The sequence below is a fragment of the Lactuca sativa genome, chromosome 1, assembly GCF_002870075.4.
Source record: "Lactuca sativa cultivar Salinas chromosome 1, Lsat_Salinas_v11, whole genome shotgun sequence".
NCBI lineage: Eukaryota > Viridiplantae > Streptophyta > Magnoliopsida > Asterales > Asteraceae > Lactuca > Lactuca sativa.
The window spans coordinates 200,285,494-200,295,092 of NC_056623.2; the positions used below are offsets into that span (position 1 = coordinate 200,285,494).

At 50.0% G+C, this 9,599-nt stretch overlaps 27 non-coding genes and 1 pseudogene across 27 annotated transcripts; all 28 read left to right on the forward strand.

The window, feature by feature from the left end:
- Positions 1 to 156: 156 nt before the first annotated feature.
- On the forward strand, positions 157 to 275 carry LOC128128720 (5S ribosomal RNA). The gene has a single exon (XR_008226730.1). It is a non-coding gene; the product is annotated as a 5S ribosomal RNA (ribosomal RNA).
- Positions 276 to 495: 220 nt separating this feature from the next.
- On the forward strand, positions 496 to 614 carry LOC128128722 (5S ribosomal RNA). The gene has a single exon (XR_008226731.1). It is a non-coding gene; the product is annotated as a 5S ribosomal RNA (ribosomal RNA).
- A 224-nt stretch (positions 615 to 838) lies between these two features.
- Positions 839 to 957, forward strand: LOC128128723 (5S ribosomal RNA). Its single transcript, XR_008226732.1, has one exon. It is a non-coding gene; the product is annotated as a 5S ribosomal RNA (ribosomal RNA).
- A 220-nt stretch (positions 958 to 1,177) lies between these two features.
- On the forward strand, positions 1,178 to 1,296 carry LOC128128724 (5S ribosomal RNA). Its single transcript, XR_008226733.1, has one exon. It is a non-coding gene; the product is annotated as a 5S ribosomal RNA (ribosomal RNA).
- Positions 1,297 to 1,517: 221 nt separating this feature from the next.
- Positions 1,518 to 1,636, forward strand: LOC128130391 (5S ribosomal RNA). Its single transcript, XR_008228316.1, has one exon. It is a non-coding gene; the product is annotated as a 5S ribosomal RNA (ribosomal RNA).
- A 222-nt stretch (positions 1,637 to 1,858) lies between these two features.
- On the forward strand, positions 1,859 to 1,977 carry LOC128128725 (5S ribosomal RNA). Its single transcript, XR_008226734.1, has one exon. It is a non-coding gene; the product is annotated as a 5S ribosomal RNA (ribosomal RNA).
- A 221-nt stretch (positions 1,978 to 2,198) lies between these two features.
- Positions 2,199 to 2,317, forward strand: LOC128130269 (5S ribosomal RNA). The gene has a single exon (XR_008228191.1). It is a non-coding gene; the product is annotated as a 5S ribosomal RNA (ribosomal RNA).
- Positions 2,318 to 2,540: 223 nt separating this feature from the next.
- On the forward strand, positions 2,541 to 2,659 carry LOC128128729 (5S ribosomal RNA). The gene has a single exon (XR_008226740.1). It is a non-coding gene; the product is annotated as a 5S ribosomal RNA (ribosomal RNA).
- Positions 2,660 to 2,879: 220 nt separating this feature from the next.
- LOC128128731 (5S ribosomal RNA) lies at positions 2,880 to 2,998 on the forward strand. Its single transcript, XR_008226743.1, has one exon. It is a non-coding gene; the product is annotated as a 5S ribosomal RNA (ribosomal RNA).
- A 220-nt stretch (positions 2,999 to 3,218) lies between these two features.
- Positions 3,219 to 3,337, forward strand: LOC128128734 (5S ribosomal RNA). Its single transcript, XR_008226744.1, has one exon. It is a non-coding gene; the product is annotated as a 5S ribosomal RNA (ribosomal RNA).
- Positions 3,338 to 3,557: 220 nt separating this feature from the next.
- On the forward strand, positions 3,558 to 3,676 carry LOC128130495 (5S ribosomal RNA). The gene has a single exon (XR_008228420.1). It is a non-coding gene; the product is annotated as a 5S ribosomal RNA (ribosomal RNA).
- Positions 3,677 to 3,896: 220 nt separating this feature from the next.
- Positions 3,897 to 4,015, forward strand: LOC128128735 (5S ribosomal RNA). Its single transcript, XR_008226747.1, has one exon. It is a non-coding gene; the product is annotated as a 5S ribosomal RNA (ribosomal RNA).
- A 220-nt stretch (positions 4,016 to 4,235) lies between these two features.
- On the forward strand, positions 4,236 to 4,354 carry LOC128128739 (5S ribosomal RNA). The gene has a single exon (XR_008226750.1). It is a non-coding gene; the product is annotated as a 5S ribosomal RNA (ribosomal RNA).
- Positions 4,355 to 4,574: 220 nt separating this feature from the next.
- On the forward strand, positions 4,575 to 4,693 carry LOC128128740 (5S ribosomal RNA). The gene has a single exon (XR_008226751.1). It is a non-coding gene; the product is annotated as a 5S ribosomal RNA (ribosomal RNA).
- A 220-nt stretch (positions 4,694 to 4,913) lies between these two features.
- LOC128130496 (5S ribosomal RNA) lies at positions 4,914 to 5,032 on the forward strand. Its single transcript, XR_008228421.1, has one exon. It is a non-coding gene; the product is annotated as a 5S ribosomal RNA (ribosomal RNA).
- Positions 5,033 to 5,252: 220 nt separating this feature from the next.
- LOC128128741 (5S ribosomal RNA) lies at positions 5,253 to 5,371 on the forward strand. The gene has a single exon (XR_008226752.1). It is a non-coding gene; the product is annotated as a 5S ribosomal RNA (ribosomal RNA).
- Positions 5,372 to 5,591: 220 nt separating this feature from the next.
- Positions 5,592 to 5,710, forward strand: LOC128128742 (5S ribosomal RNA). The gene has a single exon (XR_008226754.1). It is a non-coding gene; the product is annotated as a 5S ribosomal RNA (ribosomal RNA).
- A 220-nt stretch (positions 5,711 to 5,930) lies between these two features.
- On the forward strand, positions 5,931 to 6,049 carry LOC128128743 (5S ribosomal RNA). The gene has a single exon (XR_008226764.1). It is a non-coding gene; the product is annotated as a 5S ribosomal RNA (ribosomal RNA).
- A 220-nt stretch (positions 6,050 to 6,269) lies between these two features.
- Positions 6,270 to 6,376, forward strand: LOC128131187 (5S ribosomal RNA; annotated as a pseudogene).
- Positions 6,377 to 6,596: 220 nt separating this feature from the next.
- On the forward strand, positions 6,597 to 6,715 carry LOC128128744 (5S ribosomal RNA). The gene has a single exon (XR_008226765.1). It is a non-coding gene; the product is annotated as a 5S ribosomal RNA (ribosomal RNA).
- Positions 6,716 to 6,936: 221 nt separating this feature from the next.
- Positions 6,937 to 7,055, forward strand: LOC128128747 (5S ribosomal RNA). The gene has a single exon (XR_008226767.1). It is a non-coding gene; the product is annotated as a 5S ribosomal RNA (ribosomal RNA).
- A 220-nt stretch (positions 7,056 to 7,275) lies between these two features.
- Positions 7,276 to 7,394, forward strand: LOC128128748 (5S ribosomal RNA). Its single transcript, XR_008226771.1, has one exon. It is a non-coding gene; the product is annotated as a 5S ribosomal RNA (ribosomal RNA).
- A 220-nt stretch (positions 7,395 to 7,614) lies between these two features.
- Positions 7,615 to 7,733, forward strand: LOC128130244 (5S ribosomal RNA). The gene has a single exon (XR_008228166.1). It is a non-coding gene; the product is annotated as a 5S ribosomal RNA (ribosomal RNA).
- A 218-nt stretch (positions 7,734 to 7,951) lies between these two features.
- Positions 7,952 to 8,070, forward strand: LOC128130246 (5S ribosomal RNA). The gene has a single exon (XR_008228168.1). It is a non-coding gene; the product is annotated as a 5S ribosomal RNA (ribosomal RNA).
- A 219-nt stretch (positions 8,071 to 8,289) lies between these two features.
- Positions 8,290 to 8,408, forward strand: LOC128130566 (5S ribosomal RNA). Its single transcript, XR_008228490.1, has one exon. It is a non-coding gene; the product is annotated as a 5S ribosomal RNA (ribosomal RNA).
- A 220-nt stretch (positions 8,409 to 8,628) lies between these two features.
- On the forward strand, positions 8,629 to 8,747 carry LOC128129553 (5S ribosomal RNA). The gene has a single exon (XR_008227488.1). It is a non-coding gene; the product is annotated as a 5S ribosomal RNA (ribosomal RNA).
- A 221-nt stretch (positions 8,748 to 8,968) lies between these two features.
- LOC128131881 (5S ribosomal RNA) lies at positions 8,969 to 9,087 on the forward strand. Its single transcript, XR_008229798.1, has one exon. It is a non-coding gene; the product is annotated as a 5S ribosomal RNA (ribosomal RNA).
- A 223-nt stretch (positions 9,088 to 9,310) lies between these two features.
- On the forward strand, positions 9,311 to 9,429 carry LOC128128750 (5S ribosomal RNA). Its single transcript, XR_008226772.1, has one exon. It is a non-coding gene; the product is annotated as a 5S ribosomal RNA (ribosomal RNA).
- The last annotated feature ends 170 nt before the right edge of the window (positions 9,430 to 9,599 follow it).

The window sequence follows — 9,599 nt, forward strand, 5'->3', positions numbered from 1 at the left end:
TGTCTATGCTCGGGCGGCATCCGGTTCAATGTTGATCGTTTTCGTGTTTCCCTGAACGGAGCCGATCCCTCACGTGGGTCCCACGCCTCGCGTACGAAAGCAAACGAGGTTCTGCATCTGGTAAGACATAAAAACAATTACCACGGATAGTATTTCGGGTGCGATCATACCAGCACTAATGCACCGGATCCCATCAGAACTCCGCAGTTAAGCGTGCTTGGGCGAGAGTAGTACTAGGATGGGTGACCCCCTGGGAAGTCCTCGTGTTGCACCCCCTTTTTCGTTGCCCGTTTGCGTTTTTTTAGGTTTTATGTGCGTTTTTTTTTTCCTTTCTTGTTATGTCTATGCTCGGGCAGCATCCGGTTCAATGTTGATCGTTTTCGTGTTTCCCTGAACGGAGCCGATCCCTCACGTGGGTCCCACGCCTCGCGTACGAAAGCAAACGAGGTTCTGCGTCTTGTAAGACATAAAAACAATTACCACGGATAGTATTTCGGGTGCGATCATACCAGCACTAATGCACCGGATCCCATCAGAACTCCGCAGTTAAGCGTGCTTGGGCGAGAGTAGTACTAGGATGGGTGACCCCCTGGGAAGTCCTCGTGTTGCACCCCCTTTTTCGTTGCCCGTTTGCGTTTTTTTAGGTTTTAGGTGCGTTTTTTTTTTTTTTCCTTTCTTGTTATGTCTATGCTCGGGCGGCATCCGGTTCAATGTTGATCGTTTTCGTGTTTCCCTGAACGGAGCCGATCCCTCACGTGGGTCCCACGCCTCGCGTACGAAAGCAAACGAGGTTCTGCGTCTTGTAAGACATAAAAACAATTACCACGGATAGTATTTCGGGTGCGATCATACCAGCACTAATGCACCGGATCCCATCAGAACTCCGCAGTTAAGCGTGCTTGGGCGAGAGTAGTACTAGGATGGGTGACCCCCTGGGAAGTCCTCGTGTTGCACCCCCTTTTTCGTTGCCCGTTTGCGTTTTTTGAGGTTTTAGATGCGTTTTTTTTTTCCTTTCTTGTTATGTCTATGCTCGGGCGGCATCCGGTTCAATGTTGATCGTTTTCGTGTTTCCCTGAACGGAGCCGATCCCTCACGTGGGTCCCACGCCTCGCGTACGAAAGCAAACGAGGTTCTGCGTCTTGTAAGACATAAAAACAATTACCACGTATAGTATTTCGGGTGCGATCATACCAGCACTAATGCACCGGATCCCATCAGAACTCCGCAGTTAAGCGTGCTTGGGCGAGAGTAGTACTAGGATGGGTGACCCCCTGGGAAGTCCTCGTGTTGCACCCCCTTTTTCGTTGCCCGTTTGCGTTTTTTTAGGTTTTAGGTGCGTTTTTTTTTTTCCTTTCTTGTTATGTCTATGCTCGGGCGGCATCCGGTTCAATGTTGATCGTTTTCGTGTTTCCCTGAACGGAGCCGATCCCTCACGTGGGTCCCACGCCTCGCGTACGAAAGCAAACGAGGTTCTGCGTCTTGTAAGACATAAAAACAATTACCACGGATAGTATTTCGGGTGCGATCATACCAGCACTAATGCACCGGATCCCATCAGAACTCCGCAGTTAAGCGGGCTTGGGCGAGAGTAGTACTAGGATGGGTGACCCCCTGGGAAGTTCTCGTGTTGCACCCCCTTTTTCGTTGCCCGTTTGCGTTTTTTTAGGTTTTATGTGCGTTTTTTTTTTTTCCTTTCTTGTTATGTCTATGCTCGGGCGGCATCCGGTTCAATGTTGATCGTTTTCGTGTTTCCCTGAACGGAGCCGATCCCTCACGTGGGTCCCACGCCTCGCGTACGAAAGCAAACGAGGTTCTGCGTCTTGTAAGACATAAAAACAATTACCACGGATAGTATTTCGGGTGCGATCATACCAGCACTAATGCACCGGATCCCATCAGAACTCCGCAGTTAAGCGTGCTTGGGCGAGAGTAGTACTAGGATGGGTGACCCCCTGGGAAGTCCTCGTGTTGCACCCCCTTTTTCGTTGCCCGTTTGCGTTTTTTTAGGTTTTAGGTGCGTTTTTTTTTTTCCTTTCTTGTTATGTCTATGCTCGGGCGGCATCCGGTTCAATGTTGATCGTTTTCGTGTTTCCCTGAACGGAGCCGATCCCTCACGTGGGTCCCACGCCTCGCGTACGAAAGCAAACGAGGTTCTGCGTCTTGTAAGACATAAAAACAATTACCACGGATAGTATTTCGGATGCGATCATACCAGCACTAATGCACCGGATCCCATCAGAACTCCGCAGTTAAGCGTGCTTGGGCGAGAGTAGTACTAGGATGGGTGACCCCCTGGGAAGTCCTCGTGTTGCACCCCCTTTTTCGTTGCCCGTTTGCGTTTTTTTAGGTTTTAGGTGCGTTTTTTTTTTTTTCCTTTCTTGTTATGTCTATGCTCGGGCGGCATCCGGTTCAATGTTGATCGTTTTCGTGTTTCCCTGAACGGAGCCGATCCCTCACGTGGGTCCCACGCCTCGCGTACGAAAGCAAACGAGGTTCTGCGTCTTGTAAGACATAAAAACAATTACCACGGATAGTATTTCGGGTGCGATCATACCAGCACTAATGCACCGGATCCCATCAGAACTCCGCAGTTAAGCGTGCTTGGGCGAGAGTAGTACTAGGATGGGTGACCCCCTGGGAAGTCCTCGTGTTGCACCCCCTTTTTCGTTGCCCGTTTGCGTTTTTTTAGGTTTTAGGTGCGTTTTTTTTTTCCTTTCTTGTTATGTCTATGCTCGGGCGGCATCCGGTTCAATGATGATCGTTTTCGTGTTTCCCTGAACGGAGCCGATCCCTCACGTGGGTCCCACGCCTCGCGTACGAAAGCAAACGAGGTTCTGCGTCTTGTAAGACATAAAAACAATTACCACGGATAGTATTTCGGGTGCGATCATACCAGCACTAATGCACCGGATCCCATCAGAACTCCGCAGTTAAGCGTGCTTGGGCGAGAGTAGTACTAGGATGGGTGACCCCCTGGGAAGTCCTCGTGTTGCACCCCCTTTTTCGTTGCCCGTTTGCGTTTTTTTAGGTTTTAGGTGCGTTTTTTTTTTCCTTTCTTGTTATGTCTATGCTCGGGCGGCATCCGGTTCAATGTTGATCGTTTTCGTGTTTCCCTGAACGGAGCCGATCCCTCACGTGGGTCCCACGCCTCGCGTACGAAAGCAAACGAGGTTCTGCGTCTTGTAAGACATAAAAACAATTACCACGTATAGTATTTCGGGTGCGATCATACCAGCACTAATGCACCGGATCCCATCAGAACTCCGCAGTTAAGCGTGCTTGGGCGAGAGTAGTACTAGGATGGGTGACCCCCTGGGAAGTCCTCGTGTTGCACCCCCTTTTTCGTTGCCCGTTTGCGTTTTTTTAGGTTTTAGGTGCGTTTTTTTTTTCCTTTCTTGTTATGTCTATGCTCGGGCGGCATCCGGTTCAATGTTGATCGTTTTCGTGTTTCCCTGAACGGAGCCGATCCCTCACGTGGGTCCCACGCCTCGCGTACGAAAGCAAACGAGGTTCTGCGTCTTGTAAGACATAAAAACAATTACCACGGATAGTATTTCGGGTGCGATCATACCAGCACTAATGCACCGGATCCCATCAGAACTCCGCAGTTAAGCGGGCTTGGGCGAGAGTAGTACTAGGATGGGTGACCCCCTGGGAAGTCCTCGTGTTGCACCCCCTTTTTCGTTGCCCGTTTGCGTTTTTTTAGGTTTTATGTGCGTTTTTTTTTTCCTTTCTTGTTATGTCTATGCTCGGGCGGCATCCGGTTCAATGTTGATCGTTTTCGTGTTTCCCTGAACGGAGCCGATCCCTCACGTGGGTCCCACGCCTCGCGTACGAAAGCAAACGAGGTTCTGCGTCTTGTAAGACATAAAAACAATTACCACGGATAGTATTTCGGGTGCGATCATACCAGCACTAATGCACCGGATCCCATCAGAACTCCGCAGTTAAGCGTGCTTGGGCGAGAGTAGTACTAGGATGGGTGACCCCCTGGGAAGTCCTCGTGTTGCACCCCCTTTTTCGTTGCCCGTTTGCGTTTTTTTAGGTTTTAGGTGCGTTTTTTTTTTCCTTTCTTGTTATGTCTATGCTCGGGCGGCATCCGGTTCAATGTTGATCGTTTTCGTGTTTCCCTGAACGGAGCCGATCCCTCACGTGGGTCCCACGCCTCGCGTACGAAAGCAAACGAGGTTCTGCGTCTTGTAAGACATAAAAACAATTACCACGGATGGTATTTCGGGTGCGATCATACCAGCACTAATGCACCGGATCCCATCAGAACTCCGCAGTTAAGCGTGCTTGGGCGAGAGTAGTACTAGGATGGGTGACCCCCTGGGAAGTCCTCGTGTTGCACCCCCTTTTTCGTTGCCCGTTTGCGTTTTTTTAGGTTTTAGGTGCGTTTTTTTTTTCCTTTCTTGTTATGTCTATGCTCGGGCGGCATCCGGTTCAATGTTGATCGTTTTCGTGTTTCCCTGAACGGAGCCGATCCCTCACGTGGGTCCCACGCCTCGCGTACGAAAGCAAACGAGGTTCTGCGTCTTGTAAGACATAAAAACAATTACCACGTATAGTATTTCGGGTGCGATCATACCAGCACTAATGCACCGGATCCCATCAGAACTCCGCAGTTAAGCGTGCTTGGGCGAGAGTAGTACTAGGATGGGTGACCCCCTGGGAAGTCCTCGTGTTGCACCCCCTTTTTCGTTGCCCGTTTGCGTTTTTTTAGGTTTTAGGTGCGTTTTTTTTTTCCTTTCTTGTTATGTCTATGCTCGGGCGGCATCCGGTTCAATGTTGATCGTTTTCGTGTTTCCCTGAACGGAGCCGATCCCTCACGTGGGTCCCACGCCTCGCGTACGAAAGCAAACGAGGTTCTGCGTCTTGTAAGACATAAAAACAATTACCACGGATAGTATTTCGGGTGCGATCATACCAGCACTAATGCACCGGATCCCATCAGAACTCCGCAGTTAAGCGGGCTTGGGCGAGAGTAGTACTAGGATGGGTGACCCCCTGGGAAGTCCTCGTGTTGCACCCCCTTTTTCGTTGCCCGTTTGCGTTTTTTTAGGTTTTATGTGCGTTTTTTTTTTCCTTTCTTGTTATGTCTATGCTCGGGCGGCATCCGGTTCAATGTTGATCGTTTTCGTGTTTCCCTGAACGGAGCCGATCCCTCACGTGGGTCCCACGCCTCGCGTACGAAAGCAAACGAGGTTCTGCGTCTTGTAAGACATAAAAACAATTACCACGGATAGTATTTCGGGTGCGATCATACCAGCACTAATGCACCGGATCCCATCAGAACTCCGCAGTTAAGCGTGCTTGGGCGAGAGTAGTACTAGGATGGGTGACCCCCTGGGAAGTCCTCGTGTTGCACCCCCTTTTTCGTTGCCCGTTTGCGTTTTTTTAGGTTTTAGGTGCGTTTTTTTTTTCCTTTCTTGTTATGTCTATGCTCGGGCGGCATCCGGTTCAATGTTGATCGTTTTCGTGTTTCCCTGAACGGAGCCGATCCCTCACGTGGGTCCCACGCCTCGCGTACGAAAGCAAACGAGGTTCTGCGTCTTGTAAGACATAAAAACAATTACCACGGATGGTATTTCGGGTGCGATCATACCAGCACTAATGCACCGGATCCCATCAGAACTCCGCAGTTAAGCGTGCTTGGGCGAGAGTAGTACTAGGATGGGTGACCCCCTGGGAAGTCCTCGTGTTGCACCCCCTTTTTCGTTGCCCGTTTGCGTTTTTTTAGGTTTTAGGTGCGTTTTTTTTTTCCTTTCTTGTTATGTCTATGCTCGGGCGGCATCCGGTTCAATGTTGATCGTTTTCGTGTTTCCCTGAACGGAGCCGATCCCTCACGTGGGTCCCACGCCTCGCGTACGAAAGCAAACGAGGTTCTGCGTCTTGTAAGACATAAAAACAATTACCACGGATAGTATTTCGGGTGCGATCATACCAGCACTAATGCACCGGATCCCATCAGAACTCCGCAGTTAAGCGTGCTTGGGCGAGAGTAGTACTAGGATGGGTGACCCCCTGGGAAGTCCTCGTGTTGCACCCCCTTTTTCGTTGCCCGTTTGCGTTTTTTTAGGTTTTAGGTGCGTTTTTTTTTTCCTTTCTTGTTATGTCTATGCTCGGGCGGCATCCGGTTCAATGTTGATCGTTTTCGTGTTTCCCTGAACGGAGCCGATCCCTCACGTGGGTCCCACGCCTCGCGTACGAAAGCAAACGAGGTTCTGCGTCTTGTAAGACATAAAAACAATTACCACGGATAGTATTTCGGGTGCGATCATACCAGCACTAATGCACCGGATCCGCAGTTAAGCGTGCTTGGGCGAGAGTAGTACTAGGATGGGTGACCCCCTGGGAAGTCCTCGTGTTGCACCCCCTTTTTCGTTGCCCGTTTGCGTTTTTTTAGGTTTTAGGTGCGTTTTTTTTTTCCTTTCTTGTTATGTCTATGCTCGGGCGGCATCCGGTTCAATGTTGATCGTTTTCGTGTTTCCCTGAACGGAGCCGATCCCTCACGTGGGTCCCACGCCTCGCGTACGAAAGCAAACGAGGTTCTGCGTCTTGTAAGACATAAAAACAATTACCACGTATAGTATTTCGGGTGCGATCATACCAGCACTAATGCACCGGATCCCATCAGAACTCCGCAGTTAAGCGTGCTTGGGCGAGAGTAGTACTAGGATGGGTGACCCCCTGGGAAGTCCTCGTGTTGCACCCCCTTTTTCGTTGCCCGTTTGCGTTTTTTTAGGTTTTAGGTGCGTTTTTTTTTTTCCTTTCTTGTTATGTCTATGCTCGGGCGGCATCCGGTTCAATGTTGATCGTTTTCGTGTTTCCCTGAACGGAGCCGATCCCTCACGTGGGTCCCACGCCTCGCGTACGAAAGCAAACGAGGTTCTGCGTCTTGTAAGACATAAAAACAATTACCACGGATAGTATTTCGGGTGCGATCATACCAGCACTAATGCACCGGATCCCATCAGAACTCCGCAGTTAAGCGTGCTTGGGCGAGAGTAGTACTAGGATGGGTGACCCCCTGGGAAGTCCTCGTGTTGCACCCCCTTTTTCGTTGCCCGTTTGCGTTTTTTTAGGTTTTAGGTGCGTTTTTTTTTTCCTTTCTTGTTATGTCTATGCTCGGGCGGCATCCGGTTCAATGTTGATCGTTTTCGTGTTTCCCTGAACGGAGCCGATCCCTCACGTGGGTCCCACGCCTCGCGTACGAAAGCAAACGAGGTTCTGCGTCTTGTAAGACATAAAAACAATTACCACGGATAGTATTTCGGGTGCGATCATACCAGCACTAATGCACCGGATCCCATCAGAACTCCGCAGTTAAGCGTGCTTGGGCGAGAGTAGTACTAGGATGGGTGACCCCCTGGGAAGTCCTCGTGTTGCACCCCCTTTTTCGTTGCCCGTTTGCGTTTTTTTAGGTTTTAGGTGCGTTTTTTTTTTCCTTTCTTGTTATGTCTATGCTCGGGCGGCATCCGGTTCAATATTGATCGTTTTCGTGTTTCCCTGAACGGAGCCGATCCCTCACGTGGGTCCCACGCCTCGCGTACGAAAACAAACGAGGTTCTGCGTCTTGTAAGACATAAAAACAATTACCACGGATAGTATTTCGGGTGCGATCATACCAGCACTAATGCACCGGATCCCATCAGAACTCCGCAGTTAAGCGTGTTTGGGCGAGAGTAGTACTAGGATGGGTGACCCCCTGGGAAGTCCTCGTGTTGCACCCCCTTTTTCGTTGCCCGTTTGCGTTTTTTTAGGTTTTAGGTGCGTTTTTTTTCCTTTCTTGTTATGTCTATGCTCGGGCGGCATCCGGTTCAATGTTGATCGTTTTCGTGTTTCCCTGAACGGAGCCGATCCCTCACGTGGGTCCCACGCCTCGCGTACGAAAGCAAACGAGGTTCTGCGTCTTGTAAGACATAAAAACAATTACCACGGATAGTATTTCGGGTGCGATCATACCAGCACTAATGCACCGGATCCCATCAGAACTCCGCAGTTAAGCGTGTTTGGGCGAGAGTAGTACTAGGATGGGTGACCCCCTGGGAAGTCCTCGTGTTGCACCCCCTTTTTCGTTGCCCGTTTGCGTTTTTTTAGGTTTTAGGTGCGTTTTTTTTTCCTTTCTTGTTATGTCTATGCTCGGGCGGCATCCGGTTCAATGTTGATCGTTTTCGTGTTTCCCTGAACGGAGCCGATCCCTCACGTGGGTCCCACGCCTCGCGTACGAAAGCAAACGAGGTTCTGCGTCTTGTAAGACATAAAAACAATTACCACGGATAGTATTTCGGGTGCGATCATACCAGCACTAATGCACCGGATCACATCAGAACTCCGCAGTTAAGTGTGCTTGGGCGAGAGTAGTACTAGGATGGGTGACCCCCTGGGAAGTCCTCGTGTTGCACCCCCTTTTTCGTTGCCCGTTTGCGTTTTTTTAGATTTTAGGTGCGTTTTTTTTTTCCTTTCTTGTTATGTCGATGCTCGGGCGGCATCCGGTTCAATGTTGATCGTTTTCGTGTTTCCCTGAACGGAGCCGATCCCTCACGTGGGACCCACGCCTCGCATACGAAAGCAAACGAGGTTCTGCGTCTTGTAAGACATAAAAACAATTACCACGGATAGTATTTCGGGTGCGATCATACCAGCACTAACGCACCGGATCCCATCAGAACTCCGCAGTTAAGCGTGCTTGGGCGAGAGTAGTACTAGGATGGGTGACCCCCTGGGAAGTCCTCGTGTTGCACCCCCTTTTTCGTTGCCCGTTTGCGTTTTTTTAGGTTTTAGGTGCGTTTTTTTTTTTCCTTTCTTGTTATGTCTATGCTCGGGCGGCATCCGGTTCAATGTTGATCGTTTTCGTGTTTCCCTGAACGGAGCCGATCCCTCACGTGGGACCCACGCCTCGCGTACGAAAGCAAACGAGGTTCTGCGTCTTGTAAGACATAAAAACAATTACCACGGATAGTATTTCGGGTGCGATCATACCAGCACTAACGCACCGGATCCCATCAGAACTCCGCAGTTAAGCGTGCTTGGGCGAGAGTAGTACTAGGATGGGTGACCCCCTGGGAAGTTCTCGTGTTGCACCCCCTTTTTCGTTGCCCGTTTGCGTTTTTTTAGGTTTTAGGTGCGTTTTTTTTTTTTTCCTTTCTTGTTATGTCTATGCTCGGGCGGCATCCGGTTCAATGTTGATCGTTTTCGTGTTTCCCTGAACGGAGCCGATCCCTCACGTGGGTCCCACGCCTCGCGTACGAAAGCAAACGAGGTTCTGCGTCTTGTAAGACATAAAAACAATTACCACGGATAGTATTTCGGGTGCGATCATACCAGCACTAATGCACCGGATCCCATCAGAACTCCGCAGTTAAGCGTGCTTGGGCGAGAGTAGTACTAGGATGGGTGACCCCCTGGGAAGTCCTCGTGTTGCACCCCTTTTTTCGTTGCCCGTTTGCGTTTTTTTAGGTTTTAGGTGCGTTTTTTTTTTTCCTTTCTTGTTATGTCTATGCTCGGGCGGCATCCGGTTCAATGTTGATCGTTTTCGTGTTTCCCTGAACGGAGCCGATCCCTCACGTGGGTCCCACGCCTCGCGTACGAAAGCAAAC